A 6,700-nucleotide genomic window follows, 5' to 3' on the forward strand; every position below is an offset into this window, starting at 1 on the left:
AGCACGGCACGATCTCGCCGCCGGCCATGATCCGACGCAGTAGAGGATGGAAGACTGCAGATCGAGAGTGGAATGGTACTACTACTGTGAACTGCAGCAAGAGGAGTGAGGAGATGCGAAGGAGAGAAGAGAAGGGAGGGTGGGTGCTGACTGTCAGGGAGAGTCTGAGAAGGGGTTTCGTTCACCGCGAAGGATGCTTTTAATTATGTATTTAATTCTTTTTTTAAGAATGATAAGAAAGGAAAGTACCGCTGGTACTTTAAAAGCATCGTAACAAAGCTCATAGAAATAGAAAGTCATTTTGGTACTTTGGCTTGTGGGAAATTGTTCCATAAATAAGAATGAACAGTTACAATATATCAATTTTTCACTTAAAGCACAATTCACTAAAACTCGTTCCCAAAAACCAAATAAATGATTTTTAAATTCTCACCTCTAAACTTTAATTTGCTCCGTCTAATTATCTCCGACCAAATATGCCTCACAGCTGATAGCAGTCTTCCCTTGTAATTCTCCTACGCTCTTATAACCATGCTAATGTAGCTGTCATTTTGCGAAACGCAGCACACACAGATGCTTACACACGAACGCGCACTCGTCCCCTTAGTTGACAAGCTCGGACAGCTATCTGTTTAAACTCCTTTTGTTACAATGTATGAATCAGCTTCAAGCCGAACATTTAGGGCCTAGGGGTGTCTGGACATCCATGTTCACGTATATTTTCGGCCCCTAAACCGCGGCCTCATCGGTTGAGACCACTTTTTCGCAGTTGCCACTGACAACAACGTCGTGCAAAGAGAACGAAGGCGACCAAGCCAATGCGTCGTACCACGCATATCTGATCCCCTAAAGATCATCTCGTCGAAGAGTAGCGCTCGAGTAGGGAGATAGTGTAGGTCGTGTCCTAGTCCGTCTAGCTCGTTCCATCACCCTTCACCCGCATGCACGAAGAAGGAAATAGAGCAGGGCTGGCCTGACGAATGCAATGCAAGGCCACTGCCGCTTCACATGCGATGCGAGCCCTTATCTTCGTCGCCACATGCGGGCAGCTGGACACGGCGATTTCGGGCGAGCAAGACGAGCAGCATCACAACATGGGTGTGTGTGGTGCTTTGATGCTCTTTCCCCGTTTCATGCTTGTGCAGAGCGAGGACGACGAGAGAGGCCGCCGCGGGATGGCACTGGCCACTTTGGTCAGGCTCAGGCTCAGGCTCAGGCTCGGATACTTGTCTCTTCGAAGCAGCAAGCCTGCTAGCTAGCCATTGCCTGAACTAGTGCAAGGAACACGAGAGTCTACTCAATTCGCTGGACCAAATTGGCTCGATTATTGCTGGCGCTGGCAGTGAAATTTACCGGGGCGCAGTAGATCGGATTGCTCAAAGCATGATTATTTTAGTTTCCGGAACCCTACTACAGATTATCACATCGACGGGTAGGAAGGTACTGAAGGAATTTCACTACATAAACACAAGGAATTCCAAATGGATCATGATTTATTTCAGTGTCATATAATAAGGAATTCTCTCTTGAATATATTTCACAGTTCAACATAGGGTGTGGGGTGTGGTTTCGTTAACTTTTTTACACGTGAGAAGCGCACATCCTTGCATCAACAGATCATGAGGGCGCTGGTTAGTGGTTACAAGGCAGAAATGAATATCACACATTGCAAGGCCACTTGCACAACAGCAAAGCAAACTGGATTGTTTCTACTCGATCAGTAGTCAGTAGTCAGTACTCACTGATCATACGGCGAACTCTCAAACAGAGATTAGTGAAGGACCGGGACGGACGATCAGAGGAGGGTAAATGGGAGCTTTTCAAAATTTCCTCCGAGAACGAGGTCTATATACTAATTGTCACCCAAACACACATCGCTTCTATTCGCCAAGATGATACAAGTCAACTCGTGACAAGCTCACCTAAGGAACAATTAGGAAAGCTCAAAGCATAGCGGAAGCAAAGCAAGGTGAGATACCGAAAAGCTTGCACAAGAGATTGATCACAGCTCAAAAAGAAAAGATCAGATATAAGGTTGCATGCACACTTATTTTTTCAAATCTTGACCAACAGAGCTAGAATAAAAATCACGGGCCACGCATGCAAGATCAAGAGAAAGATTTAATTAGTTGCTCATACAACCAAGCCACACGACATGCAAGAAAGAGCTACCTGATCATTCAAATAAATAAGCATCTAGCTGCGGAGCAAAGCAGAGATAGCCACAGTAGCTTGCATGTAAAAATGACTAGCACACAAGTACAGCAATGGATAAATCGTCTGAACTACAAATGCCAAAACTTGTGATTGCTAGATAGATTAAATAATCCAAGACAATGATTGATTACTGTAGTCTGAAAGGGACACGCTGCATAAGCCTGTGACTTGAGTAGCTTACCTGGACGAGATGGAAAACTCAAGAAGAGCACAGGTGAAGCTGTCGCTGTGCTGTCTAGTGTTGCCTCCCAGTCTCCTGCAGCTGGGCTGCTCCCTTGCGAGTGCCCCACCTGGTCCGATCCACAGCAGGGAGCAGGCCTCTGCCTGGGCCAAGCTGGCGCAGCAGGTGTTGCCGGCCTGCTGGCTGTGCTCAGCGCCGGCCGGGCCGCTTGGCAACGAGCCGGACCGCTTCGCTTGCTCGGCCTGCCGCGCGAGTCAGCGAGCTGCGTCCGGCCTGGCTCACGCACGCGGTGCCCTTCGCCCGAAGTGCCTGCTGCCCGAGACAAGAATACGAACAGCAAGAACAGAAGCACACGCAAGAACCAAGCTTGAGACTTCAACTGAAAAATCCTCCCTCAATGCTCAATGAATCGAAACGAAACTCGAGCCACAGTAGCACCTCCGAAGATCTCAAAAGCTCAAGTATTCACAGCAGATTTCGAAGAAAACCGAACACCCTTCACAAAGCTCGGTTTGGAGAAAATTTCAAATTCATACCGAATCCGTGAGAGATTTGAGTGAGGATCGTACCAAAGTTGATCACAAGAATCCTAGAAACGAAAGCCTCCAACAAATCTCACGGGATTCGCAGCCAAATGCAAAGAACGAAAATTCACTAAAAATAGCTCCGAAAATACTAAAAAAGATAAATTTCTGATACAAAGAGGATAAAACAAGATGGCAAGAAATTGATCTTTGCGTTACTCCACCATATTCAGTTATAAGCCACTCTTAAGCACAATCAAAGCTAAGATGGTAAAAAGATCAAATCAAAGATCATCTCTCTCTATCTCACACAAAGACTCTCACCAACAAAATGAGAACCCACCAACAAAAAACCCTTGAGATGTGTGGTTGCCCAACAGCCTACTCCTCATATATATATATATATATATATATATATAGGCATTGGGCAAATATCTAAAATACCCTTACATAAAGTATACAAACCCAAATACCCCATAGGGGTAAAACCATCGAACTTTTTCTTGGTACATCGAACGGACCTGGCGCCCGTACGACTTCGCTTCGTCTCGACGCAACCTTCGCAATGGTTCCACGCGTCCTTCGACTCAACGTCGTCCGGCTGCACCGGACTCGCCCCCCGGTTCTGAGGCCAAACCGGTCAAATCCTCTTGCACACCCCGCAGCCATGACTCATCCCCGATTTTGAGGTCAAATCGGTCAGACCCTCTTGTACACCCCGCAAGGCGTGACTCACCCCCGATTTTGAGGTCAAACCGGTCACACCCTCTTGCACGCCGCACCCGACATGACTCACCAGTGTTGACGCGTGTCCAGCCTCCGCCAAGCCTTCGACGCATCCAAGTCTTTCGCTCCCGCTCCCGGACTGCCTACTCGACTCGCCTCCGTGACTCCGTCCTGCTTGACTCAACCGACGCCGTCTTCATCCCAGTGTACTCTTGCTCTTTCGTGCACCATGTGGATCGTCCATGACTTCGCCCAGACTCCTCGGGTCCCTCGGTACAAGTCTACTCGTGTCCACCCTTCACATCCCTAGTACATCGGCATGAACTTTACGCTTTACGTTCACCTCATGCCGTCGACTGATACGTCGCATCCTACACCTGCACATCACAAGCCAAGAGACACGACACTCAAGATATGTTTTACACAGGTACCACACAACACAACGCACACAATACAACACCTCCGATTCACCATTAGCATAATCATACATATATGAAATATTGACTCAACTAGTAAAGTTTAAATTATCTAGTGAATCACTCATCATAAATAGATCAATCAAGGCACATCTTAACTTTGTCTCTCACTTAGGTTCACATTTAAGCATGCATAGCATAGCTAGACTTCACAGAATGACAGAATGGAAAAAGTAGAAGTGGTCGAAGAGGTTCGTGCTCGTTCGATTCTTTAGCAGCTAACTAGTAGGAGTAGTAGCTCAACTCACTAGTATTGATCGAGCACATGTCATCACTATACGTGGTGCCTACGACGCGCACTCCACCCTCGCGATCGGCGCCGGCGCCGCCGTGGTGGACACCGAGAGCCTCAGCGCGCAGCTCACCCTGATCCTGTACCACCTGGAGCGGACAGTGCACTTGAACTCCCCAGCGACGACGAGCTGGAGCTCGAAGACCCCGGCGGCGCTCTCCCTGGCGAACGCGGCCACCTCGTTGGGCCTAGGGGCCGGGGTCGCGCTCTCCCCCTTCCAGGCCAGGCGGTAGACCATCGTCTTGCCCAGGTAGCGGATCGCTGGCCCACACCCTGCGCCGGCCAGCCGGGCGCGGGCGAACGGCCGGCCGAGGAAGCGGAGCTCGGCGTCGAGCGGCGCCGCGCGGCTGAGGACGCCCACTACCGCCCGGCTGTTCCTCCGCAGGGAGACCACGAGCGCCAGGTCGTAGGCGAGGGACGCCGCCGGCAGCGTGCCGTTGCCGCCAGGCGCGGTGAGGGCCAGGCGCGCCAGGGAGGCCTCGTCGACGCTGGCGCGGAAGGGGACGACGCAGGCGTACTTCACCGCGACGACGATCCACCCGATGAAGGCGACCGTGAGGAGGGCGCAGCAGCAGTACAGCACATCCTTTGCCACGCCCATGACCCGCGTCCTAGCTCTACCCCTCTCGCAGCTTGATTCTTTGTGAGTGGGGCTTTGTTAGCTTAGCTAGCAACGCGGCTGAATATATGTGGGCAGTGGCGGCAAGTGAAATCTTTGTGAGTGAGTGGGATTTTTACTTGCATTTCACTATTTCAGCCTAGCAAGGCCTCGAGAAATCTTCAAGTAGCGAACACACAGATTCCTGCGACAATATTGAAAAGTACTGGTAGCGTACCATATCTGATTCCTGAAAAATGTTCTTTTTTTTGAAAGATTTGTCAGGAGCACTGCATTGTCATTTAAGAAGGGAAGCAAGCGAGTCTGTTACAATAATCTATTACATAGCAAATGGCGCTTGAAGCGCTCGCAAATACTCGCAAATACATTGTCATTGCTGAAAAATATTTACTACAGGTTATCTCGTCGAGTCGTCCTTGAGTGGGGAGATAGTAGCGTACGTGAAGCTGTGTCCTAGTCCGTGTCTACTAGCTAGTTCCATCACCCTGAAGAACATGCACGCATGCACGAAGAAGGAAATAGAGCAGAGCTGGCCTGACCAAGGGGGCACGGCCGCTCGCCGGCTTCACATGCGGGTCCTTATCGCAGAGGCGAAGAGCGAGGACGAGACATGGGCGACGCCGCGCGATGAGATATGGCACGGGTCACCGGCCACCGGGTCGATCAGGCGGGCACGCACACACATGACTCGTAGTGGCCGCGAGGCGAGAACGCACTTCCAGCCAAAGGCCTCGTGAAGATACTAGAGCGTCTGAAGCAGCGGGCCTAGCTAACCATTTGCCTGAACTGTAGTATGCGAGCACCGGTGCACCACTTAACGTGCAATTGACGAAACTCGAGACTCTACTCAATTCGCTGGACCAACCAAATTTGATCCGATTGCTGCTGGCACTGGCAGCGGAACATACCGCAGTACAGCCCATCGTTCCTGAAAGCATCAATTTTTTTAAAGAAAAACTCGTGAAGTTTACTACTAGTATTAGGTAGGTCGTATTGAAGGTTTAAGTTGCGCCAGTCTACACAAAGATCGTCGATCCATTTCACCTCGTTGTGTTAATGTAGTTTGTAGTAGTAAGATGAACATCGGAAGGGGACGGCGCAGGAGTACACCGTGACCATTGCACGTATTACTGGAAAACTCAGCATTCGTCCCGAGGCTTAATACCGGTTGATCCGTGGTGAGGACGCAGCAGCATCAGCACGCCAGATCTTTTGCCATGATCCGCGCCCTAACTGCGGGCGACTGAGCTGCAGGCCACGCCGCCATTGCTGTCGGTGCGATCTCATCAACTGCGCGGCTGCTCGCTTCGCTGGGATGCGGCAGCGACGGCGAATCGAGCACTTAGGATCCTTGCTGCTGCTGCAGGATGGCAGGATGTGAAATTGACCACGCCTGCTAGCTGCATTTGTGTTTCGATTTGATCAGACATTTCGGAGCTTCAGAACCGGCGACACGTTTGCACGGGTGGTGTCTCCTTGGCGCCAAACATGATACGATTCCCTCGCAGTTGCTAAACGCTCTCAGTTTGCAGTCACCGACTCCGTAACGCCGAGGAATTGGTCGGAGCTTCAGGACCTTCTCCGTGGAGCGAGCTCGGGCGCGCGCGCGCGCGCTATGCCGAGCACCCGTTCAGGTCGCTTGCCAGCTGCCACCCGCTGCACGGC

The sequence above is a fragment of the Setaria italica genome, chromosome II (assembly GCF_000263155.2).
Source record: "Setaria italica strain Yugu1 chromosome II, Setaria_italica_v2.0, whole genome shotgun sequence".
Classification (NCBI taxonomy): Eukaryota; Viridiplantae; Streptophyta; class Magnoliopsida; order Poales; family Poaceae; genus Setaria; species Setaria italica.